The sequence below is a fragment of the Chiroxiphia lanceolata genome, chromosome Z, assembly GCF_009829145.1.
Source record: "Chiroxiphia lanceolata isolate bChiLan1 chromosome Z, bChiLan1.pri, whole genome shotgun sequence".
In the NCBI taxonomy this organism is placed as follows: Eukaryota; Metazoa; Chordata; class Aves; order Passeriformes; family Pipridae; genus Chiroxiphia; species Chiroxiphia lanceolata.
This window is the reverse complement of record NC_045671.1, coordinates 52,074,611-52,095,201: the sequence shown is the minus strand read 5'-3', so window position 1 is coordinate 52,095,201 and position 20,591 is coordinate 52,074,611.

Sequence of the window (20,591 nt, the reverse complement as noted above, 5' to 3'; positions counted from 1 at the left end):
AGCATTGACAACTACATCTGGCCAGTCAGCCAGATACTCGAAGGGCATTATTGCATATAAGAATCGAAAATGTTGAATCAGTTATTGGCATCACACTGGAATAACATGTTAATATTGCCACAAACAGTGGCCTTGTAAGAATAACACTTTGATGTTTCAAGAGTATTTAACAAGGGTATTAGGAAACAAACCAAACCAAACCAACAAAAACCCAAAACAAACCAAAACCCCACAAAACAACAAAAATAACAACAATAAACAGAAGGGAGAGTGAAAACAGCAATGACTGTGAAGATAGATGTCCCAGCTGAAACTAATAATTCTGAATAGCACTAAAATTAATTACTCTGTAGTTGTAAGCAGGCAGTGGATTTATGTTAAATGACAGAGTGTTTGCAAATTTTCCTGACCACTCGATTAGAAAATGTACCAAGTACAGGCATCAGCTGAGCATGCATTATTTAAGCAGTTGGTGTCTGGTAACAATCTGGAAGCGGCAATCGTTGTGGTTGCCTGTAGGAAAATTCACACTTTCTGGGAGAAATTCTTTCACCTTTGTGTGCCCACAGCACAGATCTCTCCTCATGGCAGCTGTAGGATACACTGGAACTTTGTGACCTGGAAAATGTGGGACAACTGACACAAGGTGACCCCCTGAATGCTGGGGTAGGCCCAATTAATTTAAAATTTTGCTTGGCCTTGTCTCTTCCAATTTTCTAAATCCTCTGGAAAAATGATTAATGCGTACACTGCCAAAGCGAAAATATTTTTGACCCTATTAAAGTCGACCAAGGGTAAACCAAGTGTAGGCTGGCATTGTATCAAACTAGCTTTATTAAATTTGATTGGAGGTTTGTATGAGGAAGGGACAGACAAGGACATTATTTTGCACAGCAACTCCCTTTTAAATGAAAATACTGGGAGGAATACAAAGTACTGGTATACATTGGTATGAAGCTGTATTTAACCAAGCAGAATTCTACAAAAAAAGAGATTATTTTTGAGAAGGCTTCGTATTTTCTCACTGTGAAAGCATATTGTCAGTGAAGTTGACTCATTATACAATGAGCATCGTTTCCCTTGAAGGGGAAAGAAATTCAAACTTTGCCTTACTTCTTACCTTTTCAGATTTTTATTCCCCAAATTGTTCTTGTCTTGCGAACTCCAGTAGCTGGGGACACATTCAGAGGACAGTTTGAGGAGTTGGGTCTTTAGCAGATGTAGGCCTCTCAGCCATTGAAAGTGCTATTTTCAACATTTTCCCCACTTTCTACAGCACTCCTTTTTGTTGCTGCTATTGTTGCTGTTGTTAGAGAAGTGTTCCTGTTATGCCCTGGCTGGCTTAGCAGGTTTAGGGGAAGGTTCAGTAACAAACTTTTGCTTGCAAACTTTAAAACACTAAAGTAGAAGTATTTGGCAAATTTTAAAACAACATCCGCACAAAGTAAGGCACTTCACAAAATTTAATTTAATAAACTTAAACTTAGCCAACTTCAATTTATTCAGATACAACAAGGCACTTACTAAGGCATTGACTAGAATTTTTTAGTCTGGCTTACAATATATTTTGAGAAGAAGTTAGCAGAAGAAAGAGAGTAAGAAAGAAAAAAAAAGGATTAGAGTAGAAAGGTGTATAGTCACCGCCTGTGGATCCATGAATGAGACTTGATTGTTGCAATTTTAGTGTCCATTGGTCAGAGTAATGGTTACAGTCTTGATCTGCTGGGTGTAGAGGAAGCCCATGAAATACAAAATTCAATGGGTTACTATATGCTCAGTCTTGGTGGGAACGCCCAGGTAGCTCCCCTGGCGCAGGGAGTTTTACACTGTCTGATGTAACACTGTGGATCATGGGGCACTTTGGAGGCTTTGAGAAAGGGTCTTTATGACACCTTCTAAGATGTGACAGCTGCCTCTTATGCAGTTGAGCCAATTATGCCCCATTAGAAGTGATGAATACCTTCAGGCCTACTGTGTGAATGTTCTAATATCTGCCCTGCCTAAGGCATGATGAAAGCACTATACCACTTTGCAAGATCTGCTTCTTATTGGCCTCTTCCCTTATCTGGCTCAAACCCCTGCTTGTAGCCTTGGTGGTGGGTGTGCACTCCCTCTGCACCTGGGTGGTTATTTTGTACATTGTCAGCAAAGCATCCACTGCTTTTATAAATGGCTGATTTTTTTGAGTCATTAACCGTTAACATTCCAGTCTCTCACAGCTCCAAAGTTCTGCATAAACTGAAAATCACTAATTTCTCAACATTTATCCTGGTGCCTTAATGATCTTTAAATACAAGACCATATTCTTAGCTTGCAGGAACATTTTAAGGCTGCAAAAGGAATAATGTCCAGATCTGATTCCTCACTGCAATTATTGCAGCTAAAAAAAAAAAAAAAAGAACCAGAATTAACATGAGTTTGCAATTTTCTGAATAGAAAAGAGTGATAGCTCCTCTGTTTTTCAACCCCCTAAAACCTAACTGATGAATTCAGATGTCATCCTGTTCTTATTGATTCTTCTTGGTCTTTTTATGTATTCTGTTGTCAAGTTTAGCTAATTTCAGGTAAATTTACACAAAGAGGGCAATTGGTCACAGGTTTGTCAGCTGCCAGTGTACTCTTGCCTAACTCCAGCTTGGAAAGTGCAACTCCATTAATTTAATTTGATGTTATTTGTTTGCAGGGAGGGCCTGCTAGCTATGATGTAGGATCTCCAAACTGACTCTTCCTTGCTTAGCGGCTTAACTGGGATATGTGCAGGAGCCACTAGACACCTTGGGGTGATGGTTATGGAGTGCAGATCTGAGGCTAAAATAACTGATTTAACAGTATTTTACTGCTTTGTCTCAGTTGACATTAAATCACAAACAACCCCCGGTTAAATGTAGTGGTACAGTGCAGAGGAAAACATTCAAATATTTTAGTACTTTTGAGTGATATAAGGATTATAGCTACAAAATGTTCTGTACTGACAATATGAAATAATCTTTCAGCCACTCAAGAAAGAGCTAAAACAGAAACTGCACAGCCCAGACAGCCTGACTTAGAGGTGCAACTACAGTGAAAAAATAACCAGGCTACCATCTTTGAGGAGATGGACATAATGAGGCACATGAATGACAGCCTTATTTTGGTAAGATGTGAGCTCACTGGAGACCACCACCAAGCTGTCAGCAGATAAACATTAAATGATTTTGATGAAATGACTGAAATTCTGGTTGAATTAAGCCTGAGCTAAAAAGAAGAGGCCCCTGAACATCCTTATTGAACTTCCCCCAAAGGCAAATTTGGCAACTTCAGAAAACCTTATATGACATCTAGATGTAGTGTAAATATAAATATATACATATATAGATATATATGCATGAAACTTTTAAATTGGACAAACTGTATTTACCTACAGTAGTTTTAATGTACTTACCTGGAGTCAGAGTGAAGTTCTGACTTCTCTTCCTCCAAGTGCTATGTCAGTAAAAGATAGCTAAAAATTAGACATGACATAAAAAGTTTGGAGCTGACTATCAAACATGATTTTTTTAAAAATTCAGGTCTCATCCATTTATATCTAACCAGTCACTAATGTAAGCAGATCTTTGAATGTCCACTTACTGATATAAATTTGAATTAGCTGAAATTAAAGACAGTGCAAGCTTGATGTGAAGGAACTTAGATTTAGGCATGTGAAAGAGAAACATGATGGTAGCGCATCCCAATCTAATATACAAAATGGTTACAAGGATTGTTGAAATGGAAAATAGGAGTGTACCACTGCTGTACTTCAACTATTTCATAGTTTGCCCATGAGTAGACTTGGTAACCTCTTCATTAAGTTAGTCTTTCTAGCACATAGTGGACTGCCTACAGCATTTCTGAGAATAGCATCAGACCCAAGAGTTAAAACAAAAATATTTGCATGATTCTGATCAACTTTTAATACTGAAACTTCAAAGGTGAGTTCACCTAGGGGTGAGAGGACTTTCAGAGTATGCAAGTCTAATTTGCTGAAGAGATGCAGACAGTTTTTAAAATGACTAAACAAATTGCAATTAATTTTTTCCAGTTCTACGTTATCTCCATACTTGATGTATTTATAAGATATCTATAATTTGTACTTAACTGAAGTATTTTGAGTTACATTTTCATTAAATTTTTCCCTTGGTAACTAGAAAGAGAAACACAGAGAAACCTGTAAATGGGTTCAACCAAATATTTTACTCATCTGTAATACAAACTTCTGATTAGAGGGCAACATCTGCAGCTGATGTTTTGCAAATGTGATTTTGGAGATACTTCAAAAGCATCTTATGTTAGGTTCTGTGTTTGGGTTGCTTCTAGGGCTCCCACTTCTTTGGCCTTTACCACCACCTTGCTATTTTGCTTTTCCTTTCTGGCTTTCTGGAGAAGTCAGTAATTTTGTTGACAACTGTCCATAAAAAGACAAACTATGCTTTACTGCCAAGGTGTTTGGGTGTTGTTGAACTACATGCTTGATGATTACCTGTCCACTCTTGGAGACTAGGGGATAAATCAATTAGGGGGATAGTGAATGTTTCTTATATCTTGCAAAGGGAATACGAACAATATCTGCATATTGAGCAGGACACCTATTTTCGTTTCAAAGCTACGTAGCGGTGAACATCAGAGAAGGAGGCTTTGTGTTTGACTGGAAAAACACTGTAGGAACTGCAAACATAATAAACTAACAATTTTGTAGTGTAAATGGAAAATGAAGGGTCAGGCCTGAGATTAGTTATGGTACTGAAGGTGCCCAAACAGGCTCATTCCCACTCCTACTGATAACTACAGCCACCACATCATTATCTTGAGGGAGAAAATGTGAGATACGCTCTGCCAAAGTCACTTTGGTGTCCAGTTTGCAGTAAGACCGCTTAGGATTTATGTGAATTCAAGGGTCACAAAGTAATAAGGTCACATGTTGCCCTTAGCTTAGATAGCATTTTGCTGATATACTTCAACAAAAGAGGGAGATGGTCAGGCATGAACAAGATGAATGCATCCAAAATTTGCAGCATCATGAGTTCTTCGGCTCTAAATTTCTCCACAAACTTTCTCCACAAACTTCACTGGAGCTGGTACTCAGCATGTTTTGATTTCAAGGCTTCTTAAAGCTTCAGACTAGTTGTTTTCTATTTTTAATCTCTTTTCATAGTTCTCCGTTTTCTTCACTTGGCACTTCTGATTCTTGAGTGCATAAAACTTTTTTTGTTTAAACCAAAATCCATGAGTTTCCTATTTCCCTCAGGATGAGAGAACCAGGATCATCTCACTCTCCAAGGTAAGTGTTATCTTTAGATCTAGCTTTGTGGTGATTGTGTCTATCAAAATACCTCTATCAGACCAGATCTGTACTAGTAATATTCCTCTGTTCCTGAATGTATCATAACTTCTGGGAGAATTTGGGCTGGCTCTACTTTGTGGCGTGCTAAACACAAGCACTAGACTGGCATTTTTTGGTAGACTACAGATAGAAGTCGGGGAGAGCAGCTGAATATAAGTTTACAGAGAGAACAGAGTAATTTTGTTGGAAAAATGTAGTAATTTGAGCACCTGGCTGAGTGCAAAGGGTTGATTTGCTGGATATTAGAGATGTGTCTGTTCAGGGATAGCTGACCGTACTCATTGCCTAAATGGGAACGCATTCACTATTCATGCTGACAGCTGCTGTGGGGCGAGGTGAGACCTACAGAAGAGATGATGAGGAGTAGATTGATAGTGCCTCAGTGTTGAAAGGCCTGACCAAGGCTAGTACAATCTTGAGTTCAGTCCAGCTTAACTCTTCAATGAGGACCAGACATGGACTTTTCCAGGAAAATTGTGTCTATAGGGTAGATGACTGGAATAACTGAAGATAATTTTCTCTTTTATGAGTAAAGACACGTATACATTCTATATTAACTAGCACAGCAATACTGTACCTAGAATGCTAAATTTTGTGTTTTGTCCTGTGGTATGTTGAAGCTTTCCAGCTGACGATTCTGCAGAGGCAAAGCCTGCAGAAACTGGTGCCCAATTAGTACTGTAATTCCCGTATTTCCAAAATTAAGTATAAAGGTTGAAGTAATTAGTAGTTATTTCCTGTCTTAGGCACAGTAGAAATTAAGTCTTTCATAACACCACAGTTCCTAAGTGATTGATGATTACCTTTTATGCAACATTTCCTCCCAGGTCTTACTGTGTTACTGAAGCTGCATGGTTCAATCAAGACAGGAATTAGATTCTCTGCATCCCAGAGATCCAATTGCAATTACAGCTTCTTTGCAAATCTCACCATGGAAATGTAGCTGATTGTTTGGTTCTGGCTCAGTACAATTTGCTGAGGGCGAGACTATCTGGGATAGGAAGTTATTTAAGACAGAGATCTACTCTACAGCTTAACTCTGATGGAAGCAATATGTTTGGAGTCCTCTCCCTTTGTATATTTCTCTATTTAAGTGTCATGACTCCCCCAATTTAGTATTTTGTGTATTGTGTGGGCAAGAAGGTATTCTGATCATTATTAAAGTGTACATTTTTCTTGGTGTTTTCAGTTCACTGCAGAATTGTGACAATTTCAGGGTCAACAGCTGACTCCCTTCCAGCCTCAGCTATTGCTGAAGATCTTTTCCAGCAAAGTATTAACTGCTCATTTTAATAATTCAAAGATAACTTGAAATATCAGTAGAATTTAATATTCTAAAACTTTGTATTTAATTTTGAGGTACTGCACAATATCAGCCCACTTCTATCACATCATTTTGTGTTACACAAACTTACAGTGAGAAGAAATTTAACAGGAAGTGACATCGTGTAAGTGATGCACTGACATGTATAATTTAAAGACTATACTCTTGTTGGAAGCAGACACCTGCAATTAATTCAGATATCGAGAAGTCAAAATGAAACTGATTAAAGCCAGAAGGAACTTAGAATGCACATTAAGCTCACAAACTGGTGAATTTATCTGTTTATCTAGAAGAGAAGCATCATCACAGTTACTAAATTTCTTCCAAGAACTCATCTGTGGAGTACCATTGTTGTTCCTTTGATGAGGTATTATCAGTCTACAAAATACACAGAAATTAATGTTTCTCCAGGTCTTATCTTATCCATGAAGACTGATCTTGATTTGAAAGCAGTTTAAAAGGGAGATATCTTTGTTTTCCATTATCTTAATATTTTTTAATAAATCAGTGTCCAAATTGGTGACTAAATTAATGTAGGAAATTAAAGTTATTCTGGTGCTATGTTGGTGGGTTTACTGGATATAAAGAAGAGATACTGCTTCATGGGTGCATCCCAAAGTCATAAATCTGTATGAGCAATTTTGCAAACACAGTATGTTACATCTTACCTCTTCACAAAAAAATTCAATGCAACAAAGCGTGCAGGCCTTGATGTATGCCCACTAAGCCTGTAGATTTTTTTTCTGTAGTTATATAATTGTTACCTGAAATTCAATATTTTGATCATCTCTGATAGTGGGAAAATGCTACGTTGTTTAGCTGTGCCCTACTAAGAAAGCTCTAAATGAACCAACAGCTTTTAATCCTGCATACTAGTAGTAATGTACATAGTGGGAGTAAGATTGAAGAAGTGTTTACTTTCTGTCTATTAAAATAATTCAAGACATGAAGAATATAGATATCTTTGTATCTATTTACTAAAAAGGACACTTAAAAAAGATATTGGAACAGCTTTGAGATACACATAATGTGAAAAACATAAAAGAAGAGCAGCAGTAGAATTCATCTTACTAACACAATAGTAGTTTCCACTGTGTCCTGGTTTAAAGGGAAACTGGGAGGGGAAACGAACCCAACTCAAAAAAGATTATAAGTCAGAATAACAATTTAATAAAAATAATACAATGAATACAGTTACACAGACAAAAAATTGGTTTAACCCACAAAAACCAGATGTATAACCCAGCACCCTGGGGCATGAACAGAGTGGTGTTCATTGGACCCCCCTCCTCGTGCTGTGCCCCACGTGATCCCCCAAGTCCACAAGTAAAAGGAGAGGGAAAACCTGTTGGTGAGAGTGCTGGCTGTAGTCCTGTCAAGGGTGGTGATCGCAGTCCTGTTGGGAGTGCTGGTGCAGTCTGGTCGAGAGTGGTGATTGCGGTCTGGTTGAGAGTGGTAGTCGCAGTCCAGTTGAGAGTGGTGGTCTCAACCTGGTGGAGAGTGGTGGTCGCAGTCCAGTCCAAGTTCTGGTCCTTCTCTGGATCCCACGAGAGGTACCAGAAGTCCCAAGACTCCAAGATTATATATCCTCAGGTCCAGGCAGGAATGCCCAGCACCTCCCTCAGGGTGGGGACTGAGGACAGGAGCATCCTCCTATCTCACAGGCCTCTTAACACCCAGTTTATAGCCTGAGGGGTCAGGCGTGCTCTGGGAAGCTGCTGCAAATGGCCTATTGATAACAATTTCTGGGAAATGGCATGGAAGGGTATAGAATACACAGTTTGGGTTACACCCACACAGTGATGAGCTGGTCCCAGCTGTTCTAACTACGACACACTGTAAGTTTATATTTATGAATTTTATAGATAGTTTATCCCTGATTAAATGCTAGCCTGTATTTATTTATAGTTTGTGTATTATTTCCCACTGGACAATTGATCAAAAAGAGCCTGTTAACAGACACCTAAATAAGTAAACTAGAGATCAAGATCTTTGTTTAAAACTAATCATCATGTGGATGTTAATGCTTGGTGCTCTGTAAACAGTTTTGACTTTTTCTTTTAAGTGTAAACTTTTCTTTTTCTAAGACCGTGAATGTTGACGGGAAAATGTAAGAAAATTAAAACTTGGAGTGTACCCTGGCAATACGAGATTACTCTGGTATCAAGTCCTCACACATATTAAGAAAGCCAAACAATTAAATGATAATGTAGGTATACAAAATACATAGCAAACTCTGGAATATCCCAGATGGATTTAATTGGTCAAGAACACAAATCCAGGTAATCATTGTATTGCAAAGTGGAAGCAGCATTGCCAAGATCTACTCTTCCGAGTTGAGGCAGCCTCACTTACAAAACTGCTGGAAAATGCATTTCCCTGGCATTGGAAATATACATATTTATATTTCTAAGAAAGCATTTAAGCAAAGGCAGTCCATGGATGCCCCCTGTGTTGACAATTATTCACTTTTCTGCATACTGTAATTTCTGGGAAAGTTGGACAAGGCAAGATTTTTTTATTTTTTCTTTTCCTCTTCTCTTTTTTTCTTTTTTTTTTTTTTTTTCCTTGTTCGACTACTTCTGTCAGCCAATAACGGCGTTTGAATTGTGAGGCTGGCCAACCTACTACAACATACTTGCTTAATTTTCCCTGAAGAGTTTGGCAGTCCTGAAAGACATGCTTGGCGTAAACGAACAACTGAGAATGTAATTAAGAGGCATGTTAAACTATAAAAAAAAGGTAGTAACCACAGTATGCTTTCATCAATTAAAGCACTTTCTAATATCAGCCAATTACATCAACCTCCTCTGGCCCTTATATTTCTCAGGCTTTGTGTAACCTGTTCCTTTATCTCTAATGGGATCCTTATAATGCTGACCATGTGGCTTTAGAACAACACCAAAATGCTAATCTAATCCCCAGTGTTGCCCAGAGGCATTACATGGGCCCTGACATGGATCCAAGAATGGTGGCACCCTAATCAAATAAAAGCAAGAATTAGGGTTGATCAGGTGTCTCGATGACAACAGTACAATGAGTGACTCAAGGAAGGTGGGGGCAGGTTGGGGAGGAGGAGATGGCAGCAGCAAACGATCAGGCGCATTTCAAAAGTAATTGGTCTCCAGGGAGGGTGTGGGTTGCTTCCTAGACCACTTCTACAGAGCCCTTTGCACCTTGCCAGCTGGAGGGAAAGTGCAGCCACTTCCAGAGAATAGCAGCAGGGCTAATGGAATTGCACATACGTGTGCAAATGAAGAGCAAGCAGCCTGAAACCAAAGCAGTCGATTAAAATGGGAGTTCCCTCCAGATTTTCCCTTTTCTTCTTCTTCTTTTTTTTTAATTTAAATTTGGTCTCATCATTATGCTGACTTCACAGGGAGCTAGATTAAATGCAGAAATTTAGGATCCCTGAAACAACTAGTTTAAAATCACAGGGCTACACTCCCATCCCTGTCATGCTGCATATGTGGCATAAAATGAGTACAAAGCACAATAAAGCTTTTCAGTATTGAGAGTTTGTCTGTTTTGGTTTTTTTTCTATAACATTGACATTTGTGAAGAACTTTTGTCCTGTAGATTTTGAGGCATTCTCCAGTTGTATGACTGAACCATCAGCCCCACTTTGTGCGAAGGGGAAAGGTGCCAAGAGCTGGAGTTTTGTGCTCAAAGACACTGAATGCAACCTCCAGAAATGACTTCTTCTTATGTGCTCACCCCACTAGATTACAGACATCTTTAAAACCATAATAAATAAATAAATAAATAAAATCTCTGCTGCAGTTCTAAATGGAGCATTCCATGCAGTGGAATAAGAAACCAAATAACCCAGAATACATTTCAGCTCATTTTAGCTGTTAGAAACTCCCTAGGAATTCTCTTTATCAGACCTGCCCTGGCTTTTTGCTCTGCCAAGTCAGGTATCAGCAAGTCTCTTAACTTTAGCCTGTAACCACTATCAGACATGACTAAGCTTTTCCAATGCAACTAAAACACAGTATTTAGTCAGTGGAATTTAATACCCTCTTTCAAGATCTGTGTCTCTGTTGCTGTGTCCTGGGCAGCTCATCCAAACCAAACCGTGCTTTTGGACATTAGGGTAGAAAATTTCAACTGTTGTTGGTAAGATTTTCTTTCAGAAAACTGCAAGAGAACTCCAAATTTTTATTACTTTATACTGTAACTTTTTTAATGACTCTGGAAGTGACATAAATGTGCAACAGGTGAGTAAGCACTGATTTTTTGTTTTCATCTACTGGAAAAGTGTAGAAAGGTATTAGAGTACATTAGAAGACAGGGCTTGCTCATAGACTCTATCAACTTTTACAAAATCTTTTCTGAGTGGGTAGCAGAAATACATTTACATACATAATATTTGTCATTAGGCTTCTTTTTTTTCTTTGACAATAAAAATCTTCACTTATTTCACTCCAACTTTACCACATAAGAAAACACAATTCTGATCTGTGTTAGTTCACCTGGAAAGCTATAGCTTAATGCAGAAAGATTCTAGAAACTGACAGACTGTGGGTTTTTTGTGTTCTCACTCAAGATCATCCTCTGCAAAAACAACCTACCAGTTGTTAGAGCAACCTGCTTTGTAGCCTGGGAACACCATCTGACTCTTATAAAAATATTTCAGCCTTACAGTCCAGTGTACTGAATACTCTTCTTTGAGTTCCCAAGCTATTCTGATGAAGATTTAAATAAAAAATTGACTACTATACTTTTTTATCTACTTACTGAAAGAAAGATGGACTATGAATGCCACCAGGCTATACCTTTTTTAATCCTAATGATAAAGCAGGTTAAATCCAGGTACATTATCACTATCTTATGCTGGCAGGAACAATGGAGCCAGAGAGACTTTAGATGAAAGGAACAAGTGAGAGATCAACCCACAGTATCTTCTCGCTCTTACAGAAACCAATGGCGTGTCCCTTTGTGCAGGGCAGAACCTCAGGCTACTACACTGATTTTTTTTTGAGCCAGAGGCATACTAGAAAATAAGACAACTCCTCCCCTTGCAAAGAACACCTCTCCCTTTGCATGAACAATTAAATGCAATATGACTGTGCACACACTGCCATTTTGCTTTTGTCTTCTGCTGAACATATTTACCAGTTATTAGTGGAAATATATTCTCTTAATTCTGGAGAGTGTAACAACTCTGATTATATTTTCAACTGGTTTATGGACCACACAACAGACCTACAGCGTGTTCTCAAAAAGACAACTAATTTTCATTTTCAATCAGCTTCTCCACAAGATTTTTCACATAGCCTACCTTCATACCACTAATTTCATTTTAGACATGCTATCATATTACACATTTCTTTGCCTGCTGTGCTAACATGTTTTCACATGCTTATCCTTTATTACCACAGGAGAGGCAAGAGTCCTAACAGCTCTCACCCCTGCATATTGCAAAAGTTCTTGGGGTAGGACACTGGTTCCACTGGAATAAAAAAATGTAGAGAAAAAAAGGCTTTAAGGAAAAATGACCAGAGAAGAAAACAATTCAATTAAGAGTAAACAGAATCTCTAGGCTAAGCACACTTGAAGTGATTTCAGCAGGACTTGGCTACCAAGGAGAGAAACTTGCACTGCAAATCTTCAAAGTGTCCTGTGTAAAGCTATAGGCTTTCAGATGGGAATTTTTTTGTTCATATTCAAGAAATTTGAGTTCAGTGCAGGTAAGGTTCCCTTGTTACAGTCTGGCAAGGAAACTTGAATTTGAGTTGCTCTACATAAATGTATGGAGGCAGCTCTCCATATTCCAGATGCAGTGGGTGGTACTTGCTCTACTTTGGTGGCCACTTTGCCTGTGCAGGGAAAATGGCTGGTGGAGAGGAAGGCAGCAGTCAGGCAGCTTCTTTCCACACACGTAAGCTGCAATGGTCACTAGCAATAAGGAGACTGTCCTTCAATTTCTTCCCCATATGGTAAAGCTGAGGCTTTTGTGTTTTATGGGAATTGATAGTGCTATTGGAATCTCCTAAGTCATCTCCTTTCTGTCAGCAGAGACACCAGAGCTAGCTTTTAAACATGCCCCTGGCTTCCCACTTGTGAAAGTGGAGGAAGCAAAGGGAGCCTTGCAGATCAAAGGACCATTGCACAGAGCATGTGGTTTGCACACCAACATAGCGCTCCGGCTTCCACCCTGAGTGCATCTTCAGCTCTTGTTCTGTCACTCTTACAAGCTACTCTTTCACAGAGGTCATCCACTCTAATTATACCTGTGCCAGAAACAGTGACGTCTCTGTTGATGGCCACCTTGTCTGTCATGTGCCTCACCAAAATGTCTTGTTGCTTTGCATGAGAAGTGTCTCAGAGCAATTGAAAACAGAGCACAGTATTGAACTACCAGAGTAAGATAAAGATATAAAACATATTAGTGTTTCCCATAACAAGGACAAAAATTGAAAAAATTGATCAACTGTTTTTGCAGATTCATTGATATTAGTTCAAATGAAGACCCTTTTCTGCTCATTACCTTAAACTGGAAAACTCTCTTGTGTGTCACCACTTTTCTCAGCTTGTAGGAAATAAATAAGACGGTTTTATTACAAGCAGGGGTTTCCATGGTTGCCTCATGTTGAGATACCTGCAGGCCATTTTATCTGGGGAGCTGGGGAGCCGTTTTGTGGCCGAGGACTGGTGGGCTGCTTACTGTTCCGCTTACAGTCACCCATTGCTGCTTATTGTTCTGCTTACAGTCACCCATTGCTGCTTATTGTTCTGCTTAAAGTCACCTATTGCTGCTTATTGTTCTGCTTACAGGGTTGCTTACAGTTACTTACCGTTCTTACAGTTTGAAGGCGGCTGGAAAGTATGTAAGGCAGTAAGACCAGTCTGGGCTCATTGCCGAGGGACCATGCGGCCGGGGGCAGGGAAACCAACCTATCAAGATAGGTTGGTTAAAACCACCAATGGACCGCAAGAAGAAGACTATTCTAAGGAAGAAAAGAGCGAGGCTTGGCATGGGAGGAGTGAGGGAGTGGTTATGTAAATCAAAAGGTCTTAAAAGGGCTCGTCCCTCCCATTCGGGTGTGCTCGGACCTGGTGAGGAGTCTGGTGCACCCAGCGCGCTGTTAATAAAGTTCTTTGTTTCATTTCATTTAGCCGTCTCCGAAATTTTAATTAGAGATATTTCTCACAAGCTGAAACAAAATTAATCCAGAAGAGAAGAGGGAACGAGAAAGATTTCTTTTTCTACGAGTTTTATTGTTAATTAAAAAAACAATTACAAGGAATTTTTAATTACTTTATAAGTACACTTTAGTCTGTACCTGTTACTCAGCAAATTAGAGAGAAAATACTTGAAACATCTTATTAAACAGAATTACTCTTCCTCCACATCCATTCACACTTCTGCTTAATCGTCTTTTTGAGTAACATCTCCGTGAAACCTTAAGTCCTTTAAGGTATCTTACTGCAATTAATATTGTTCAGCAGTTTCCATGTTTTTCTGTCAAAGATGCAATAAACTGTGAGTTTTATTAGGACTGAGGGGCAGAGTTGGAAAGACCTTTAAATATGCTCATTATGACAGATGGCCCAAGAAAAGTGGTTGTATAACATGTGGAGCACCCCAGTAAGAAGGTGATAATCACTTCAGAAATTCAATAGACAGCCTTGAGAGAAAAAGACCAAACAGCATGGATACAGCAAGGGGAGGATGGGCGAAAACTTGACCCAGCCATTGAAGGAAGTTAACAAAGTTAGAGTAAGTCTGTCATCTCTGCTACAGTGAACAGAAAACCATCCAAGAATTAACCAGGTGAAAAAAAACCGCAAAAATCTGGTGATTTGGGGCAACAAATACATAAGCATCAGGGTTTTGCTCCCCACTGGTGCTGAGTTTTTTCCAAAATACTTGGAATTAATTCCAAGCAATCAGAAACAAACAGAAAAACAGTGGCCTTATTAGAGAAGTTCAGCATAAAATACTGAAACAATAGAGAGATTAATGATGATGGCAGTTCAGAAAAAAAATAATTATTTGATAACTCTTCTGAAATATTTCAAAGATATGAACTGAGAACATGTGCTACAAAGGGAACCTTATTGTGACCTTAAGAATCCATGTTGTTATTTAGACATGATTTAAAATAAAAAAAGGGAAAAAAACCCCAAACAAACAGACAAAGGTGTTTTAGAGTTTGGAGTGCTTTTCAAAGAGAAGCAGTAGAGTCCCATTGATTTAGGTACTAGACTTTAGCTAAAGGGCAAAGCAATATCTAGTAAAGCATATAGGCCACCCTGCTCAGGACTTCTAATGATCTTATATTCTTTCCCAAATGTCAATGGTGTAATTCTTTGTTTCATAGTCTGAAAGCCTTGGACTACTCTCAATTATAATGAAGGCAACTGAAGTGAAATAGAAAATAAGAAAGAAAATTTCATGATGGGATTGGGGGAAGGGAGGGCTTTTTTACCATTTTCCACTCAGCTTAATGCATTTTAAGGTCCACTCGCTTTTTTTCAGTCTAATTAATTGGTCACTTCCTAATATATACAGAGCCTATAAACATTAATTGATTGAGGTAATACTTTAACTTCTTCCCCTCTTCCTAGGAACAACTGTGGAACAAAGAATCCTCTGCACTTGGAACAACCAGGGGCTTTAGGTTTTGCTTTTAAAGAAAACTTTCACATTTGAAATACAATTTTTAAAATTTAAATTCTATCTTTTCTTTTTAAGCATTGGATCAGTTACTATGTGATGTCAAAATCCTGACTGAACCTTACTTGGAATATTCAATTATTATTTAGCAATTACTTACTGTCACTATGTATATTTTATATTGTAGATAAAGCATGGAGATGCCAAGAGGTAAGATGCATTTTACAGCTTTTATTAGCAAAATACCAGGGGGGGAAAAAAAAGCTCACTTTTTTTGGAATATCTAGAATTGAAATTTTCTTACCCTAATTCTTAGTTACCATACTGTTCAAGACTCTAAAATATGTGCTATGAATGCTTTTTTTCTGAGTGTCTAAAACCACTTCCATATTTCTCTGTCCCCCCTCCCCATAGAGATTTCCATATATTTGAAAGCAGAAAGAGTCTTTGAAAAATGAAAGATCAACTTTGGCTTGTAAAGCAAAAAAAAACTTTAACTACCCCAATCTGCTGTTTGCTTATGAATTTCGTTTAACCATTTGTGTTGTACATTGCTTTGTATTTACATTCAGAACATGGAAACAGTTACACTACTTATGTAAAATACAAAGACAGAACTTTTCCTGAAACAACCAGTTAGTCTTAGAGTTTCCATACAATCTCCCTCTTGAGTAAGTAATAAGAACAAAATCACATATTGAATGATATTCTCAGAAATGTATGTTTTAATTGGTTCCTGTGCACCATCATGTTTTCCAAGATGGCAGTACCACGAAGCAACATTAATATCTATTCAGAGCAAAGCAGATCATAGCTGGCAGGTAGATTTTATTAGAGACTTATGAGGAAGAAATAAATTAAGCCACAAGGGATAAAACTGAATAGGTTGAGGGCTGACTGAACCCAGAATATTATTCACCCTCCTATGTTAAACTTGTCTGGCTTGCAACTTCAACTAGATTGTCCTTGAAAACAGTAAAATGAGGCACTGTGTTCATTGTGGAGGACCTCTCTTCCAGAAAGCGTAAACGGCACCAGCATTCATCTGAGCTGTCTGTTTCTGCAATGATCCCACTTCACTGATTCACCTTTCTGTGTTGCAAGGAAAGTAGTGAGTTTTCATCTCAGTAACATTGCCATAAACAGAAATTAACTCCTTAAAATTGACAGCTCTACCTTGACTGTATGTGTACCTTAAAACTTTTTTCCACTCTATCAGCTGGCTTACTAAAAACATGGCTTTTCTCTAAAAACCTTTCTCCAGCTTGCAGCAAGTGTAGGTGCTAAGCTGGGTTATTCAAATTTAGTTTAAATCATTACTGACAAGAAAGCGTTATCTGATAAACAGTGGTCTCTGGGTTTAGCTAAAAAAGGATGATTTATAGCCTATCAGATGCAACAAAGTGCTGATGATACGTATGTTTTCAGAAGGATCCAACATCCTTTCTTGCCAGTATTGCAATATGATGCCCCTAGTCATGTCCTCTGCTAGTCAGAAACCAGACAAAGGAGCTGGGTCAGAAGACGTCTTCATCTCCTATTGATTCTGATTAATTTGCTCATATTAGACTTCCGCACACATCTCCCTTCTGAGGCTACAAGCCCCAGCAAGCCTGAGCAGAAACCACTGAAAATCTAGTGATGCAACAGTGGCTGATTTGATGAAAATGAAACATTTTTGTGAAAGTAAATGGATTTAATTGATATTTTTCAAGGTGACATAAATCCTTCTAGCAAGATAAGGTTTCTTTGTTTAATCTTAAATTATGTTAGAATAAAAAAAAAATAAGAAGTTGATCTAACACAATATAAAACTCTGTAACCTCTGCAAGTGATACTACAATTATTTTTATCTTTTTCTCTGCACTGTTGAGTGTACTTACCTAAAAGTAATGTGAGACTTGAAAAGTTTAAAAGCTTGATTTCATTTCAGTTCCTATAGGTGAGCATTGGAAGCTGCTCTTGTACTGCTGAAAGAAAAAGAACAATGTTGTTGAAATAAAGATTTTTTGGACATCTTTTTTTTGTTCTTTTTCAAACATTTTTACAAATCCAACTTGAATACAAATAGATTTATGGGATGCAAATCTTTCCTCTTATTTGTTGTAATTTTTTTGTGGCGTAATATTAGTTAATTGTAAAACACAGAGAAAAGTGGTGGGATACTTCCATCTAAAAAGAAGTATTATTAAGATATGTAATAATTTATTTTTGAAATAAATACTTGAGGTCTTCAAAATGAGGATTATTAAATGATGTCTATTTAAACTTTCATTTTTTTAAATCAGAAAGTACTTCCCTGCAGACAGGAAGCTCATTTGAAAGATTCATCTTCTAGTTGTACAGGTCTTCCACAATGCACAATTGGAGAAAGAAACATTTATCAAAAAAAAAGGTAATATATATATAAAGGAGTGAAAATTGGAGGGCAACTTAAGGGACAGGTCTGATTTCTTTTACATTTAAATTAATCTTTGCAACTGACTGCATTTAAAATTTTCAATGTCCTCTTAACTTTCAGGTCTTTGTGAGGACAGAAGTGTTTTGTGCACAAGGTGACCTATTTTATTTCTTTTTCATCTATATTTTAGCACAAGAAAGTTAGTAGCATCCTAAGATATTATATACTGTAATTATGACATGGTTGTATTTATATAGTTTCAATGCTGATAAGCTTTTTTTTCATGTTCTGCGTGAACCAGTTGCCTTCAATAAGAACTGAAGTGACCTCTTTCTTTCAAAAACTATTTACTGCAGTTGCAAGACCTACATATTCTATTTCCATACACACTGCTGCTAGTTATTGAAATATGCCGGTAGCAGGCTGTTTTTCTTAAGCTGTGGTAACAGCCAAATACAAAAAGTAGCACTGCTATAAATTCATTACATCAGCAAATAAGCTTTAATAAAGCTGGACATTAAGGGTGTACAAAGACTTTTAAAGTTATGGAAGAAACCTTTGAAGCTTCAAAGTGTTCTAGATGCAGTGGTATAAGGATACAAAGAAATCAAGTGAGAAGCATAAGGAGAAGTGATATTTCTGTTATCCAACTGATAAAAGTTGGAATGAGCATTTCTGAAGGGTTTGTGGCTTCCAAGACTTGTCCATTTTTCAACTCATCTCCCCAGCTTGTCTAGCTTTTCGTGTCTGAAAGTTTATGTTTTTGAAGTGTATGATTAGTCCTGAGAAGAAATATTTTGCCTCTTTCCAAACTTTTCCTTTCTTGGACTCTTAAAAAAGTTGAAAAGAGGAAATGTAAAATTATGTAAATGAAGGTGATATTGTAATATAAGCCTGAAAAATAGTCTGTGCCTTTGTTACCTGTCTCAGGTTCTTGGCTTTTATCTCCCACACATCTAACACACCAATGCCTGCCCAAACTCAGTCTTGGTTGCAGGCATTATTCTGGAGATGATGATCTAATCTATTTAAATTAGAAGTTAGGAAGAAATTCTTCACTGTGAGGGTAGTGAGGCTCTGGCACAGGCTACCCACAGCAGCTGTGGATGCCCCATCCCTGGGAGTGTTCAAGGTCAGACTGGATGAGGTTCTGAGCACCTGTTCCAGTGAAAGGTGTCCCTGCACATGGCAGGGGAGCTGGAACTAGATTATCTTTAAGGTCCATTGCAACTCAAGTCATTCTATGATTCTATGTCAGGTCTTTCCCAGTCTACTAGTCTCTAAAGCACTAGAAGCTGAGAAGTCATTCAACTCCTCTAAATTAAAAATGTCTGCTATTGAGCTAACTCTTTTCTTGATCCTCTGTTCTTTCTGCTATACCATTTCCATGTGGCACTAAACAGATACTAAGAGAGGTTCTAGGAAAGCAGTCAAGATAGCAAAAATGGCTTGATTTGATTAAAAGAAAATTCTCTAAGAACATTTGCCTTGTAATAGAGGTTTTGCCAATAGCATTTTTCTTCACTATAGGTTTTACTCTGCAATCTCATGACTCATATGCAACAGTTTGCTAGGGTTTAAAATTGATATGGCCAATCTAATCTCCATTTCATTGATGTGAAACTGAAAACAAATCATTAGGTTATCAGACCTGTCTCCTTCACAAAATTAGAATCACTGAATATTCTTATTTGGAAGGGACCCACAAGGATCATCAAGTCCAGCTCTTAAGTGAATGCCCAGGTGGGTGCTGTTAGCACTGGTGTTCTAACCAACTGATCTATTCAGTGCTACTCTTCTGTTATGGTTACAAAAGCTAGTGGGTGGAGCTTTAGCAAGGAACCTTCACATCATCACGGGGAGTGGGCGGTGTGGGCCTAATACAAAAAAAAGGAGCCAAAGACCAGAAGACGACGAGACCACTTTTTCTCCCAGCGCTGAGGGAGGGGCAGGTTTTCTCAAGCCTAGACGCAGGTAGCTGCTGCTGCCAGGGCTGCTACTGCGCAGGCTGCACCTACAAACCTTGCCAGCAGCAGCCCCTCGAGTTTCCAGCCTCTGCTGTTTTTTTTATCCGTTTGGCAAAATTGTGGGGAGGGGGAAAGTCTCTCAGCCATTCTATTTTTGCCTAGGGAAACCACATGTCAGATGCCATTTTGTCTTTTTTTTTGTCCTAGGAGTGTGGGGACTAGAAAATGATTTCTGCCTTTGTTGGCTTAAAATGCTTTCCTTTGTATCTTTGTAGTTACTGCTATTTCCTTTAGTAAATTGTTATTTTTTTCTTATATGTATTTGTATTGTCCCTTCATTATTGGAGGGAGCAGAGAGAGGTTAAAACAAAAGGGGAGTGGCTTACTTGGAGTTCTATTTCTCTAGTTGGTTTGTTCAAAACCAACACATCATCTAAGTATTTGACTGTTTAGAGGATTGAATAGGATTCAATGGGTTTTTACTGTATTTGGTCTGCAATGTCTTACTCTAGATATTATGTTCATATTATGTCACTAGGAGAATCATAAAATCATAGAATCATAGAATCATAGAATCAGCTGGGTTGGAAGGGACCTCCGAGATCATAGAGTTGAACCCTTGATCCACTACTGCTGCAGTTACTAGACCATGGCACTAAGTGCCACATCCAGTCTCTTTTTAAAAATCTCCAGGGATGGAGAATCCACCACTTCCCTGGGCAGCCCATTCCAGTGTCTGACTACCCTCTCTGTAAAGAAATTCTTTCTAATATCTAACCTAAACCTCCCCTGGCACAACTTGAGACCATGTCCTCTTGTCTTGCTGATGGTTGCCTGGGAAACGTCCATGGCACAGTGCTGGACTTGGCAGGAGCTCTTCTGTGTCTCACAAGCTTGGGCTTCTCCTGACC